Source organism: Pelophylax lessonae, assembly GCF_965119305.1.
Source record: "Pelophylax lessonae genome assembly, chromosome: 2".
In the NCBI taxonomy this organism is placed as follows: Eukaryota; Metazoa; Chordata; class Amphibia; order Anura; family Ranidae; genus Pelophylax; species Pelophylax lessonae.
In genome coordinates, this window is record NC_138769.1 from 116607167 (window position 1) to 116623843 (window position 16677).

General features: G+C 45.8%; 1 protein-coding gene across 1 annotated transcript in view; it reads left to right on the plus strand.

The window, feature by feature from the left end:
• Window positions 1-16677, plus strand: part of NCOR1 (nuclear receptor corepressor 1) — a 310428-nt gene that overhangs the window by 137890 nt on the left and 155861 nt on the right. The gene's annotated exons all lie outside the window — the stretch shown is intronic.

The following is a 16677-nucleotide window of genomic DNA, read 5'->3' on the forward strand; positions in this document are numbered from 1 at the left end:
GTCTCAAGCTTTACTGCGAAAAGTCAAATCTTTATTTTGTTACCCCTAAGTTCCTTGTTTGGTACCTGTCCCTACTAGAATCTGTCACTTTACTTTTTGTCCATGGCAGGCTGTGGGTTTTGTTCCATAAAATGAATTTGCTGTTTTTTTCCACCCATTTGGTGGGTTTTGGTCAACCAGCTTTCATTTGATCTATGATTTAGTGCTCTTTTCTGTGCTGCAGTTGTCCTTGGCAACTACTGTGTCACAAAAAAAGCTGCTGGCACTCTGTATAACTTGCAGATAATGCAGTTTCTAGCCCACAAAATAATACTGGAATCACTCACACACTAGATCCAGTTCAGGAAGAAGCTACTTAACCAAACTGATTATATGATCACTACCAAAGGGCACGCTCAGAGGGTATATGTGTAAACTCAGGAAGGACACACACTTTTTGCAGACTATGTTCTTTAAACTCTTTAGATCAGTGCTATAAGACGAGAGCTAATCCATTGTCCACCATGTAGCCTATATCTAGCTTATCTGTGACTCCTCTTTTAGCACTAACGTCTTATGAGGTCTGACCTAAAAATCATGATAATAAAGGCAGGCCATGAACTAAACATTTTATGTCTTTAACAGACTATTAAAACGAACATGCAATATTAGATTTGAAGGGAAAAGCACTGCACAAGCATCAAAAATTTTGGGGCTGCTTCTGCTTTTTATAGAAAGAATAGTGAGTTAATAATGTCAGAAAAAATTTAAAGGGGACTGTTGTGGTAGCAAGTTGTGAGCTTAAAGCAATTGTAAACCCAGTCACTAAAAATTTTATTTTATTATATTAAAATAATTTTCAGTGTCTTGTACAGGCACTTCCTGTCATAAGGTAACAACTCAGTCCCTTTGTCCGAAGTGTTCTGGCAGGCTGGCACACACTTTCCTAGTGGAGGCTGTGCAATAAAGGAATGGTCCAATGTTGCCAACATTGGGAAACCTGCCCTAAAAAATACCATGCAGGAATGCATGACAATAGTCAGGAAGTGGCTGAAAAGAAGCTTGAGGAGATCATCAGCAATGAAATGCAACAATGGTTAAAATGCTTTGTATTCAGTGAAATGACACTCTGCAGAGCTCAATGAGGAGAGCTGATTGGAGGGAACGGACACAACCCCCTTCACACAGCACACAGGATAGTAACAGAGCTGAGGCTGTCAATCACGGGCTGTGTGCTGGAGCTCCTTCCACTGTCACTTTCTTTTACTTCTGGGTGACTCTGAAAACTTGTCAGAGATTCCAGCAGATAGCATCGGAACAATGCATCATACAGAAATAACACTTAGTGCTCTGGATTGAGTCAAGTACACACTATAAAGGGATATGCTTTGTTCATATTACGGGTTTACAACCACTTTAAAGTCCCTTGAACACGGACCATCTATTGGCACTTTTCCACTGCAAGTACCGGCTCGGCTCTACTCGGCCCTGCTTGGCCCTGTTTGCTTTTCCACTGCTGGTACTGCATGGTACGGTGTTGGAACGGTTCGGTACGGTACGGTATGGTTTGCTTTTCCACTAAAGTAGTACTAAAGTTAAGTGGGTGGGATAAGAACGGGGTGGGTGGGATTCTCTGACCAATCAGTGGCTAGTAGTGACTGCATGCAAAGGATTGTGGGATATGGTACCGGGTATGGTACCTCTTAGAACCACAATCGAGGTGGTACTGTTTTTGAGAGCCGTACCGTTCGGTTCCATGCAGTGGAAAAGCGCCACCGTACCACACCGAACCGTTCCTACACCATACCATGCAGTACCAGCAGTGGAAAAGCACAAAAGCGAGCCGAACCGTTCGGTTCCATGCAGTGGAAAAGCGCCATTAGTGCAGACTCCACAACTCTTATGCATTGCAGCACGCCACAGTGCACGTTTAGTGCACTCACACACTAGATCCAGTTCAGGAAGAAGCTACTTAACCAAACTGATTATATGATCACTACCAAACGGCACGCTCAGAGGGTATATGTGTAAACTCAGGAAGGACACACACTTTTTGCAGACTATGTTCTTTATACTCTTTAGATCAGTGCTATAAGACGAGAGCTAATCCATTGTCCACCATGTAGCCTATGTTATTATAATTTGGGGGGGGGGGGGGAGCCATACATCTCTTTTAAGCTGTTTACATGTTTTATTAGTTCCTGTGCATGATTTATTAGTTCCTGTGCATGATTTATTAGTTCCTGTGTATGATGTCGCTGTGTAAGTGCAGAAATAAGCAGTATCCAATGTTGAAATAGGCGATAATTTTGCCTTCGGCAAACCAAGAAAAACCTGTACTGAAAGAACATGTTTATAGCAACCTCCACTAACATAATGGCTGGTTGCCCTCTCTATACAACACTGCGTAAAGTCATCCCCTTATTTATTTTGTGCAGCAGGTGGCACAGCCCTATGATCTGACTAAACAGAAACTTGCTCTGCTGCTGTTGCAGCCAATCAAGCTGAGCTGAGGGGGGGGGGGGGGGGGTGGGATTACCTTGAGTAACCCCTGCGAGATTAGTTGCTTGCATGTGAGATGGACAACTCTTCTGTAGGGAGCTTAAGTGACAGAATGACACAATTTCCTGGAATAAACATGCTGCCGGGTCAGGCAACTCTTGTACGGAGGATAGCGATGCCTGTACAGTTGGGCCCTCGTGTGTTTTTTATCCCTCTGAGATTCAACTGGGCCCAAGGCTTGAACCTCTGTAAAGCCGGCAGAGAAGATTGCACATGAACAAATGAAAGTGCAGGTGTGTGATGGCATTGGTGGTGGGGGGTGGGGGGAGGGAGGGAGTGTTGCTGTTTGTGTTGATGATCTTTAGAAGTCTATTTGTGTCAGATCTCGTAAAGAAGCCAAGGATAAACTGTGTAATTTATGCTACACTAGAGCCTGACTGGCACCCGGGGAAGCAGGTGATGTAGTAGAGAAGGGGCATACGGATGTAATCAGCTGTAATAGATTTGTAGCTTGTGTATGCGGTCGCGTCATTGTCAGCACACCAAAGCCAAAAAAGCATGCAAGTAGTAAATATCTGTTGTTACATGGCAACTTAGATTAAATTGAAAACAGGATATGGCTTTAAAATAAACCGTTCAAATCAATCATTTTATTAGATTAATACATGCTGGACTTTTTCTGTGATAATGGAGACATCTAGACCTTGACAGTCTGAAAATGTTTGTGTCATCTCCCTTCTCTACAAAAAGTTGAGTGGTAGTACAGGTTGCATACAGCAGAATCAGAGCTGCTGTGCATTATGGGATCTGCACCCCCACTCCCCTCCCCATTTTTCCCACCTGCTTAAATATGACCTGTTTTAGAATAGGGGACAACCGCTCCTAAAGTTGCAATTCCCTTCCGATATGTGCTTGATGTTTAAGGCAGTAGCACGTTGCAAAGCACTGCCCAAGCTATTGGCACTATATAAATGTTGTATAATAATAAAAGGAACCAAAGCAAGCAACTCTGCTGTTTAAAAGAATAGGTATAAAACTTGTTGCTCTGTTCAACAACTATGGCTTCTGGCAGATGTCGGAAAGTGTTGGATATGAAGATTCTGATGGAGCCAGCAGCACTTGAACAGAGAAAAAAATAGAAGAAACAAATGACAGGACAGGCAGATAGGAATGCAATTCCTTTGCAGTTTTTTTTATTTTTCTTATGGGCAGGTTTGAATGCAGATAGTGCTTAGTGGAAATAGAAATAATCGTGATTGGGTTTTTGCAGGGATCTTTTTTTCGTAGTTTTCTTCTGAAAGAAATTACTTTATCATTTAAAGAAGTTGAGAATTCCAAAACAGTGGGATTAGGCTTGTTTCACACTGCCATTTACATGCAGCCACTGGATTCCAGGTGCAAGAATCGGTGGATTCTTGCAGCTGGAATGATCAGGGCATGTCAATAGCAGCGTATAAACAAATGAAAACCTGACAGTGGCCACCGCTGTTTGCATGTAGCCACACATAGAGCAGTATATGCAGTTAGGGATGGATGTCGGGGCTGGACATCTTTAGTTGCCCTTATTCATCCTGTGCCTCATTGTGCGTCTTCCCAGGTTTGCCCACATCCAGAGGCCTTGGATTTATACTGTAGTGGAATTGGGAGTTCTATCCAACTTGAATTGGCAGCCCTTCCCACAGGGACTCCCCTGTTTTCTCTACTTTTTCTTCAGATAGCGGTACAACCCTTGTGCTTGATATTCCTTGGTCCTATCCTCCTGAGGGAATTCTTGACATACAAGGTCAAAATGGAACGTTTACTGTTGCTCCTTTTTCTGGTTAAGGCCTGAAACTTCAGCATCTTCCAGCAGTTCTGGACCCTGTTCACAGCACTGGTCTTTATGTCCATCCTACTGCCTTTTCCTGACATCAGCATGGATCACTCAGGAGACCCTACATAGAGGATCATTTTCCTGGATTCTTGTAGTTCAAGTATTGCTGAGCATTCTCTGCTCTGCAAACCCTATCTAGAAATGAAATGCCAGATGCCTAGATTTGTAGGATTGGTTCACTAGCGATTAGGGCTGTTGAGCCTAAATACTCTCTGTGGATTTTTAACCTCTTCCCTTTTATGTGGGCGATTGTTATCCCTTTTTCCCTTTCAGGGATTGTTGGGGGATGCCCTTCTAGTATGGTCCATTTTAGACTCTTCCGCTGTGTTAGCCTTTTTAAAGAGACCTGGCCACCAACTTAAGAAAATGGTGGTAACACTATGATTAAATTGTCTTCTATGTGCTTATTTATAGTGCTTTTTTTTTTTTTTTTTTTCTCTCCCCATAACTTATTTCTTTCACTTCGACTACAGGAATGTCAGTTCCCTAGCACAGCCACCTCCTTCTTTACAAATACTCCCTGCTGATCCTGCTCCATAACCCTCCCTTTATTATCCTACCCGACTTTTATTTAGCTGTCAAAGGAGGCGTAAAGGGAAATACTATGGAGAGCCAATTGAGTGACCGAGTTTACTGGGGCTCCTAATATCAAATCCAAAGCTTTTATAGGTAAAGAACATGCATATAATACATTTTTCTTCTGTTAATTGACACACCGATTCATATTCTTTACCATAGGATTATGCTGCCCTCTACAGGAGTAGGACTAATCAGGCAACACAAAAGCTTGGCCACGCCCTGTGGGCCATCCTCAGCTGGCATAATCCCCTTCTCTGCTTCGAGATACTCAGTTTTTGTTTGCCTAGTTCAGGAGTAGGACCTAGTCTCCCTGACGGGCCAGAGATCCTGGCTTTTTTTTGTCTATTTTTTGCTGTTTTTAGATTTCTTCCTTTTTTTTTTTTTTCTGTGGAGATTTTCTATCAATTGCTGGGCTGAGCGACAGACTGAACTATTGAAGTAACAGTGATCCCCTGAGCCCGGCCAACAAGCGCATTGCAGACCATAGCTCTGCCCTCGGTTGAACCCCAACATAGCCCCACTGGACGGGGGCTGGTCCGCTAGTTAAAGGTCATGCAAGGTCGCATACGACCGGGTCTTGGCCTGAATCGCAGCATTCCTTCTGGCCGACAGCTCCCCCAATTCAATGGCAAGGAGGTTCCTGTTTTGGGATTGTTACCCGCATGCTTCGCTGGATTGGTAAGTAAGGGCCCACTTCTCTCCTTCCCTGGATGCAGTGTGGGACCCAGGTACTCCGTAGCTGGTCCCGCCGGGGTCCCCCCCCCCTTTCTTCCCCCTTCCTGAGTGGCATTGAGCTGGCTTGCCTGCCTGTGCTCATATGGGGTGTCTGGTGCCCCTGACTTTGGTACCTGCGGCGCACTGTCCCCCTTTCACCGTCGGTGGGCCTGCTATGGGGTGGGTGGACTTTTTTTGGTTTGCTTTAGGACAGCTGGTACGAGTACCACGCAGTCAGGCAGGCCGAAAATTTAGGCCACGGCTTTGCAGCCTACTAGCTGGACCTTGTATGGGGCAGCTGAAGCTGCCATTGTACACCGGGACATCCGTTCTCTGCGGAATGCACTCCCGCGGCTGGCTGTCTGAAACTTCTGGTAGGGCAGCTCTAGGGAGGAACAGGGTCTCAGGCAGGTTTAGCTGCCATGGTACTGTGGAGCATCCGCCTTTCCTTTCCACACCTAAGGCTAACTGGTGGATCAGTTGGCCCAGGGTCTGCAATTTGCATCTTTGGATGTTGTTGCCGTTAGTCTCTAAGCTATCTGTCTCGGAGTGGTGCTTGGGAGTATATTGTGGCTGAAGTGTTGGTCTTCAGATCAAATCTCAAAGAGGGCCCTGACTGAATTGCCTTTTCAGGGCGAGCGCCTGTTTGGGGCTACCCTGGATGACCTCATTAGGAGTCTGATGGGGGTAAGAGTACCTTCCACATTCTACGAAAGGGAAGGTGCTTTTGTCGGCGGTGTGGGACTTAATTTTGCATTCCATAAGAAGTTGTTTTTTTTTGTTCCTCAGGGACTTCAGAAAATGGTTCCAAGCCCCTCAAAGCTCCAGGAGGTTTTTGCTAGGGTTAGACTGATATAGTTTTTTCAGGGCCGATACCGATATTTTGGTCACAACATATCGGTATGGGCCGATATTTTGTATGTTTAAAGTTTTGGAAAATAAATAAAATTTTTGACACAAATCTGGTACTGAACATGTTAATATTTGTTTAATGCTTAATGGCTGGCTTGCTGGCACCCTGTGGTGGGTGGCTGGCACCCTGTGGTGGCTGGCTGGCTGGCACAGGGGCTGTGGGTGGCTGGCTGGTACAGGCACAGAGAAAGAGATGTACACCTCTCAGGCAGTTTGGAACTTCACGGCCAGCCTTGGGTGCAGGACCTTGGATCACCACCGCAGACAGGATACAAGAGAAATGGCCGCACACCAGGCAATAAGTTCACGATGAAAGGCTTTATTGAACAAGGATTCAAGGTACAGCAAAATGGATGGCAGACATGTTTCACACGAGTCACAGCGTGCTTGTTCACTACTAGTGAACAAGCATGCTGTGAGTCGTGTGAAACATGTCTACCATCCATTTTGCTGAACCTTGCATCTTTGTTCAATAAAGCCTTTCATCGTGAGCTTATTGCCTGGTGTGCGGCCATTTCTCTTGTATCCTGGCTTATACAGGGCCTTTGGGTGTCTGGCTCGCTGGTACAGTGCCTGTGGCTGGCTGGCTAGTACAGGGCCTGTGGATGTGGGTGGGTGTATGGCGGTGATACACTCCTGCGAGACTAGTCCCAACTCCAGACGAGGCTGTCCAAGGCGAGGGAGGCGGCCTAAGAAGGCAGAATGATGTCTCAAAAATATCGTCTGTGGCTTATGTGGATCAACAGGGCGACATGAAGAGTGTGTTTTTCAGCCCTGGTGGTGTCCGGCGTTCTCCAGTGGGCATAATGGTTCGTTCTGGCCCTCTCCTCCACGCTCCTTGCCGGTGCGGAAAATTGGCAGGCGGATTACATCAGTTGTCGGGCGTTGGACCAGGGGGAATGATCTCTTCATCCTGAAGTGTTTTCATCAGATTTGTCTGTGGTGGAGCACCCCCGAGGTGGATCTGTTGGGGTTTCGATTCAATGAAAAAATGACGAGGTTCGTCGCCAGGTCACGAGATCTTCTGGCAGACACCACTGATGCTCTGGTGGATCCATGGAGCCGGTACCATCTGGTTTATGCCTTTCTTATACATAGGATCAAAACCGATGGGATTCCGTTCATTCTGGTGGCTCCGGACTGGCCTTGCTGGTCTTGGGACGCCGACCTGGTGCGACTGGTCACCAACGTCCCCTATGTCCCCTGGAGGCTTCCTCTTAGGGACGATCTGTTGTCTCAAGGGCTGATCTTCCATCCTATTTAGCGGTCGCTGGTTTTGACGGCCTGACTGTTGGGAGCCAGTTTTTGAAGGATAGGGGCTTGTCTGGCTCTGTGATTCCAACCATGTGGAAGACGAGGAAATCTAGATCTAGAAAGCTTTATCAGACGTAGAAGTCGTACATTCCTGGTGGGAAGTTCAAGGAGTCCATTCCTCTTTCCTTTTCAGTGGCCCAGGTTCTGGCCTTTCTTCCCGGGGGGGGGGGGGGGGGGGGTTGATTATAAACTGGCTTGACCACCGTAAAAGGGCCAAGTGTCTGGCAGTTTTTTTTTTTTTTTTCTCAAAGACCTTTGACTTTCCATTCATTGGTGCGTACATACTTTCTTGGTGTCTGTCATTTTACTCTGCCTGTACGTTCTCCTCTGCCACCTTGGGATTTGAACCTTGTTTTGTTGGTTCTTCAAAAACCTTCCTTTTTAAAGATATACGGGAGATCCCTTTACTTACGCTGTCACGAAGGTAGCTTTTTTAGTGGCTGTCACCTCTGATCGCAGGGTGTCGGGAGTTGGTGATTTTGTCCTGTCGTTCTCTCTATCTGGTGGTCCTGCAACCCACGGCCAGCGTTCCTACCGAAGGTTGTCTCTGATTTCCATTTCAATAACAACATTGTGCTGCTGTCCTTGTGTCCCAGGCCGGCTCATCCCCGGTAAAAACCAACTATAGAGAGCAGCAAGAATATCAACATATTCATCCCCGGGAATGTTTTTGCATACTCTAGATGTTGTTCGAGCTATAAGGGTCTAATTGGCAGCCACCGAGTCCTTTCAGAGGTCAGACTCGCTCTTTGTGATTACGGACGGGTCGAGGAAGGGGCCTCCTCTCCTACCATTTCAAGATGGATCAGACAGATTGTGACCCAGGCTTTTTCGCTTAAGGGTCGGGGTTCTCCCCTTTCCCTGTGACGGCACATTGTACTCAGGCACTTAGTGCTTCTTGGGCTTTCAGTCATCGGGCATCGGTGGCGCAGATGTACACGGCAGCCACTTGGTTTTTGGTGCGTACTTTTTCAAAGTTTTACAAAAGTGTATGTTTTGGCATCGGCAGTTGCCTCCTTTGGCCGCAAAGTTTTGCAAGCTGCGATTTAGAGGGTCTGGCTTTCCCTCTTGAGGGTGTATTTCAGGTTAGGCTCCTGTTCTAGCTGAGCTACTGTTACCTGCATTTGCTTGTCTTTTGCCTTGGGTTTGTTTTTCCCATCCCTCATGCTTGGCATTGCTTTGGGACGTCCCTATGGTAAGGAATATGAAGTTGTGTCTGTCAATGAACTCAGAGAAAAGGATTTTACGGTGAGTACAAAAATCCTATTTTTCTGTACATATAATTGTATGGAAAGATATTTGTTGAAATAGTTTGTTGATAGGGTCTTTCTAACCCTGTGCCTACCAAGGTATGGGTATAAAATTCAATACCAAGCTCAAAGCTGCTTCTCCTTGAATACCAGGATGTTTAGAGGGGTCTGAAAGTGTGCCCCCGCTGGTGGATTATGCAGTCATTCTCAGCTTTTTGCGTTACCCTGGAAAGCCCGGGACAATGGTAAACTACTCTAACACTAAGAACAGGAGGAAATTGGAGATAATTGGTTCCCCTATCCCACTTGTGACTAATGAACCAAGAAGCGATGTGTATTGTCACTTCCTGGTTCAGTGATGTAATTTTTTTGCATCCTGCAGCAGCTAATCGAGTACAATCTGTGCTTGATTTGCAGTAAGGGGATTCATTGGGGGTCTAGTAAACTCCTGATATCTCCATTAGGAGGACCTGTCACCTGCCCATGTTAATATATAGGGGGTTGTTGGCCCCCTTGTGATAGCAATATCGTTAAATGAAGAAACTTTTTTTTTTTTTTTTTTTTTTTTTTTTAATTATAGTAAAATATATCTAAAAAAAACACTCCACAGTGTGCAGGATTGGACACGTGTGTATGTAAATATGAATTGCACCTTACATGTGGAGCATTGCTGCAGTTGTTCAAATGATAAGAATTTTAGGGCCATAAATCATTAATTCTGAACGGATAACTTATCATAGGTTTTTAGCGCATCACGTTTGGAGAATTTTGGTTACCATGTATTTTTTTTTTTTTTTTTTGCTATTTCATGGGCATGCACAATTTTACAGACTGATGCGTTTACTATTTTCTCGAAGCAAACCCATCTTTTTTTTATTTTCCCCAAAAATTGGTATAATGTGTGTTTTGCACTAAAATTCATTTTAGTGCACTTTTCCTGAAAATATAATTTGATAAATAGCTGCACAAATATTTTGTAACGTGAAAAAAATTGCTGCTGCCACTATTTTATCCTTCAGGGTCTCTGCTTTCGGAAAATATAACCTAGTTTCTGGTTTAAAAAAAATTATAACAAAAAATGCAAAGTTTAGCATATGTGAAAAATGTATAAATTGCTTCGATTCCATTCACAACTACGCAATTAATTGGATTCAACACAAACTCAGAATAAATTGGGTGGCTTTTGAGTACTGGCACAAGGGCAGAACCCAAGGCTGCCACCCTCCTATGCTATTTGCAGGAGATTCTGATTCTACTTAGTGAGGATTACAGAGGAGTTTCTTGGCAGTTGTGGGCTTTTGTTTTTCTCAAATGTGAAGTTAAGGCAGGATCTCTTGCAGCTGTTTCAGTAAATGTAATTTGGGAATTGTCTCTAGTACATTGCCTAGTGCAAGGCGCACTATTAAGCCTGATGTTCTGGTATGGCCTGTGTTACTGTCCTTCTGTTTGTTATGATCTTGGCTTGCAGCAGATTTCCTCGTCAGAAATGTGCTTACTGGGAGAGATTCGTTCACATGGTGTGTTTTGTGGATGATGTGTGAAGTGAACTTTTTCTCCTGCCAGATCTGGGTTGCATCACCATGCCGTTTGTGTGTAGGATTATTTTTCAGCTGCACATCTACACTGGATTCAGGGTTATGCAATGTAAAGGTAATTTGCCCCCTCGTTCTGTTAAGTTTCTTGCTTTGCCGTCAGTAACATTGTCGCCCATCTGCAGTTGGCATGAAATATTGAATGAGTCATATCGTAAACTAACCAGGCTGCTCTGGGCTAGATTTGTCCGCTTCCTTCACTTTCTTTTGTGTTAATTTTCCAGTCTCTGACATGCTGTTTGATGCCATTTTTGCTTGACTTGGCAGATCTAGAAGTATAGGTGAAAGCACTAGAACAGTGATGGTGAACTTTGGCACCCCAGATGTTTTGGAACTACATTTTCCATGATGCTCATGCACTCTGCAGTGTAGTTGAGCATCATGGGAAATGTAGTTCCAAAACATCTAGGGTGCCAAGGTTCGCCATCACTGCACTAGAACATTGTTTGTTTGTTTATATGGGCTTTTATGTGACAGGTATTCTGTATATCGGAGTTCAGCTTTGGATGTAGTAAACTGTTTCCATCTGCTGGCAGCTAAATGCAAATACAGAGTATTAGAAATTCTCTTTCGTTCATTGATGGACACAGCTCCAGAATCTTCTTAAACATTGGGTTATGCTGCCCTCTACAGGAGTAGGACACTAAGCAGGAAAAAGCTTTACCATGCCTATGGGGCAGTCCCAGGGGATATACTTCCACACTCTGCTATAGGCATTCAGTTTTTTTCTGCCTAGTCAGGAGTAAGGACCTAGTTCTTGGCTGGGTTCTCTGGTCCTAGCATTTTTTCCTTTTTTAAATGGAATTTTCCCCTCTTTTTATTATTGTCTGTTCCTGTGAAAACTAAAATCAACTGCTGGACTGGTTGATGAACTGGATATTCTAGATCCGTAAGGTCTCCCCAGTCCAGCCAGCAAACGCGCGCAAGGCTCTGCCCAGCGGCAGGTCGGCCGCAACACAGCCCGACTGGATGGGGGGGGGGGGGGGGGGTTGGCTTGCAAGGTAAATGTCTCGCGAGGGTGCATTTGACCTGGTTGAGGTTGCAGTGTGCCTCTTGGCCAGCAGCAACCCCATTCCGATGGTGCGGTGGTCTGCCCGGAGCGGTGCCCACCCAGTTCCGTGGTGTGATGAGTAGTGTCCCCCCTCTCACCTGGTGGTCTTTTGGAGGAGGACGTGAGCCCCTCCCTGGGACAGTCGGGCCCCTGGGCTCCCCCCCCCCCCCCCCAGCCCTGTGGGTCTTTTATTCCCCCACTGCACCCAACATCCCCTGCTGACCAGGTTTTCCTTGGGCGCAACGGGGGTGTTGAGCAGGGTTCCCCACCATCCTGGGGGTTGGTGACTTGGCCAGGGATGTCTTTGGGGCTCCCTACAGGGGTTGTTGGGCTGGGGAAGTGGATGTTTTTACCATCCGCGGGAACATAACTCATGTGACCCGATCCGGCCTAAAATTTAGGCTGCGACTCTAGCGGCCTACTCGATGGAAGCTATGTGAGGCGGCCCCTGTGGGAATGGCTGAAGCCACTACCTCCTGTGCGGGCATCCGCCTTCCCCTCTGCTGCCCTGGGTGGTCGGATCTGCTGGGGCTGGCTTTGGTACCCTGTGTTATTTTCTGCAGTAAAGAGACACTTAAACCTTTTGTCTTACTTGATTGTTAGTGCAATCCCGGAGCCACGCCATGTAAACCAGCCTGTAGGACTTTGCATGTTATACCTGTTTTGTACCACAAGATGGCGGTCCGCCATTGGTCTTTTTACCTAGTAGGAGGACAAACTGAAGGAATGTTTGCAGATTTGACAGCTGTGAATGGTTACTAATCAGGCAACGTCCCTCTAAATTGACCCTCCGTACAACGCAATGACGTCCTGACGAAGCGTGCGTCACGCACGCGAAACGCGTTGACGTCACACGCCGGCCGCACACCACCCGGAAGTGCCACTGACCTCCTGATCCAGCTATAGGCGTTTTAAAACCGCGATGCGCGGTACACGCCGACCATCGGTGGAGTGCTGGAGAGGTGGCCCGAGTACCGAGTGACCATCCTAAAGCCAAGTTGACGGGCGAACCCACCTCTCTGATGTCTACAAACATGGTGAGCACTTGCTATACTGCATAGGGGGATTGAGAAAGGGCAGTGAACACGGGGTCTATAGAGCAAATGATAGACTGTCATATGCAGTGGATGGCCATCTAAGGGCCAATATTATCCTGCTTGATATCACAATTATATCGGTCATTGCCTGACACCGGTGCGAGCCTGCGCAAGTTCATTCACATAACTGCGTCTCTCCCCAGCTCCCATTCAAAATTAGACCTAAAAGGAGAACCCCCTGTTTATCCGTCACTGGATGATCACCACGGTTTAAAATTGCCCAAAAATCATCAAGTGGCTACCATTACCACGAGTCTTCACTCAATTGTAAAAAAAACGCTGACAGTTGTCAGGCACGGACAGTCCTATATCTTACATCTGTCTCCCGCTAACAGACATTCCTTCAGTTTTGAAAATTCCTGCATAAAGGGAGTATCTCTCAAATATACATCAAATTCAATTTTCAATTTTGAATTAGTGAGGAGGTCATGTCTCATTTTTGAACTTTGACTGCAGTATTACATATATATCTGCTGGAACAACTGCAGACCATGATGAAATACAGGAATAGATTGGGCTAGGTGTAGATTCACCGGTCTATATGTGTCTGATTAAATGAAGATTTAGGACATTACCATCATATTTTTCATATTTTTCTATTTTCACACTGGTGAAGCAGTGGGTTTGATACACCGGATTGTAATCAATCCTGAACTGTGGCATGCCGATACAAGAACCCCGGCTAGAGCAGCAATAATTAAGCTCTCAATTTGAGCTATATGCTGCCAGCCCAGGGTTCAGCGTATCTGAACTCCTGGTGTGTGTGTGTGTGTGTGTGTGTGTGTGTGTGTGTGTGTGGCTGGCCATGAGTGTGTGAGTCATTGTCTTGTTTTTATGTCTTACATGTTGATTTCCACTGCATTTTGATACTATATATAATTTTGTGAATTGTACCCCATATGTAGGGGTTGTTGGGTTTGTTTTAAACAGAGTGTTCAATGTTTTTTCAATAAAGTTTTTCACTATTTTTTTAAATAAGCAGGTGTGAGCATCCCTTATTGCAGCCGTTCTTAGGGGCTGACTCTCAGTCCCTTTCTTATACCTTCACCACAATTACCCATGGTTGCGGTGGCTCCCTGTTTCCATAAGGTGACCATCAAGAATTCTTAATAGGTCCCTTGACGGTTAGTGTCCAGCTGAACAAAATAGCTGGAAGCATAGGTCTCTGATGATATAGGTGCCTCCTATATAGCTGCCTGGCGGCAGGCCACCCTCAAAATTTATGCCGTGACTTTTGGCCTATTAGGCCATGCGGCCGAGTTGGGCACTGCCGTTGGGGGGGGGGGGGCCCTCAGTGGGTCTAGCTGAAGCCCCCAACCCCCCCTTGGGCATCTGCCAGGCTGAGGATCTGTGCTATTTATGGCTGGGCCCCTACAAAATTTAGGCCGCGGCCTGCTGGGCCGTATGGTCAGCTTGCCCCTCCCTTGAACTGGGTGACGCCGTAAGAGCACTTAATTGTTAGTGACAGTCTTCCTCTATGATGGGCTCTTAAAGCGACCCCCTTGTCTTTTGCATAGTTTTATAGGTGGTCCATTTTGTGGACCCTTGGCCGGCGTCCCCTTGCGGGATCGCAGTTGGCGGTCTCCCCTGATTATGTTTCATGGTGAGCTTATAATGTAGTGACCCTACTGGGTCTGCGTCCACACACTTCTGTTAGTGAGGATGTGGTCTGTTAGTGAGGATGATTCCTCTTCTACGCATTACACGGCACTGGTGGATGCACTGATTGTATCTGTACAGGCAACTTTAAAAATAGAGGATGCAGCTGCTGCTGTGTCAGAGGCGCCGGTCCCCTTTGGTACCTGCAGCCCCCCAAAAGTGGCAAGGGTGTTCCTTTTTCCTGACTATTTTAACAAAATTGTCACGAGTCAGTGACCTAAACGCAATAGGTCGGTGCCTAAGGATTTCGCTAGACCGTTTTCCTTTGAAGAGTCCCTGTTAAAAATGTGGTCAGTCCCACCTGTGGTGGATTCTCAGGTTCCAGGCTAAATCCACTCTAATATGGTGGAGGAGTTTCCGTCTTTTAAATAGCCATTTGACAGGAGAGCCGAGACTTTGGACTGCCACATGTTTACTGTGGCAGGTTTGGTCCTTGGGCCCGTGTTCGCCATAGCATTGGTTTCCCAGACTTTAACGGAGTGGGCAAGCTTTTGCGCCAGGATCTGGAGGTGTTGGTCGCGTCTTCCACAACCACTTCCAGATGGACAAGACAGACCGTGGTGCAGGCCTATTCCATCAAGGGTCAGGTTCCTCCATTCCCTGTTAAGGCGCTTTCTACGTGGGCACTTAGTGCCTCTTGGGCTTTCTGCCATCAGGCATCAGTGATATAGATTTGCAAGGTGGCCACCTGGTTGTCTGTGCACACTTTTATGAAATTTTATTAAGTGGATGTATTTGCATCTGCGGATGCTGCTTTTGGCCGCAAGGTTTTGCAGGCCACTGTTTGAGAGAACAGCTATATTATGTAGAGCAAAAGGCAGCCGTACTCGAACTTGAAGGTGCAAAATATAAAATGCGTTTATTTGAATCCAAAAGTTAAAATCAATCCAAGATACAGTCCATGATACAGTCCGAGACAAGGGATGAAAGCATAGCAGTTGACGCGTTTCACGGATAAACGTCCGCTTAGTCGTAACCTGGTTACGACTAAGCGGCCGTTTATCCGTGAAACGCGTCAACTGTTATGCTTTCATCCCTTGTCTCTGACTGTATCATGGACTGTATCTTGGATGGATTTTAACTTTTGGATTCAAATAAACGGATTTTATATTTTGCACCTTCAAGTTTGAGTGCGGCTGCCTTTCTCTCTACATAATATTGCTGTCTGGACTGCGGATCCTAGCTGCACCTTGCCTTGATGGTCGGGATTACTTTCTCATCTGAGCGGTATCCTTGCCTCTTTTGCTGATTTGTCACTGTTTGAGAGGACCTGGTCCTCTTTGAGGGTATATTGTTTTCAGGTGAGCTCCAGTTGTTTCTGGTTGAGCTCCATGTTACCTGGTTGGCTAGGTTTTGGCTTTTTGGGAGTTTTTTTTCTGCTGTGTTTTTTCCCCACCCCTCATGTTTAACACTGCTTTGGAACGTCCCAGTGTCTAGTAAGATTCTGGAGCTGTGTCCGTCAATGAACGAAAGAGAAAATTGGATTTTTGTCTTACTGTAATATCCCTTTCTCAAATGTTCATTGAAGGACATAGCACCCACCCCTCTAACAAGTTGGGTTATTTTTCTTCTGACACTGCTTGCAACAAAACTGAATGCCTATAGCAGAGTGTGGGAGCATATCTCCTGTGACTGCCCCATTAGGTGTGGTAAAGCTTTTTTTTAGCCTAATCTCCTACCCCTGTAGGGGGCAGCATTATAACCCAATGGTTAAGAAGATTCTGGAGCTGTTTCAGTCAATGAACATCAGAGAAAAGGATTTTACGGTAAGACAAAAGTCCAGTTTCTTTTACTGCTCTATATCTGATGTAAAGACAAAAAAAATTTGCCATCCTCCAAACTCTTTTCTAGCTTGTCTCTGAGCATGCACTATTTTTTTTTTCTTTTTTTTTTTTTTTTTTTTTACATTTTTTAATTAGTTCCAAGAACCAGTATACCCTGATAAATTGGATCGATCGTCCCCCGCCACCTCTATACTGGGAACTGAGCGATCAAACACTGCTGATCACTCAGTTCTCCCCTCCAGTCTGAGAAAAGAGCCATGACTGTCGTCATTGGCTCTCTTCTCTGCCGCTTCAGCACTCACTGGAGAGCTGGGCTGTGGATTGGCTCACTGAGCCAGCTGCTAGTCCAGGCTTTTGGCTGGATCCCGACT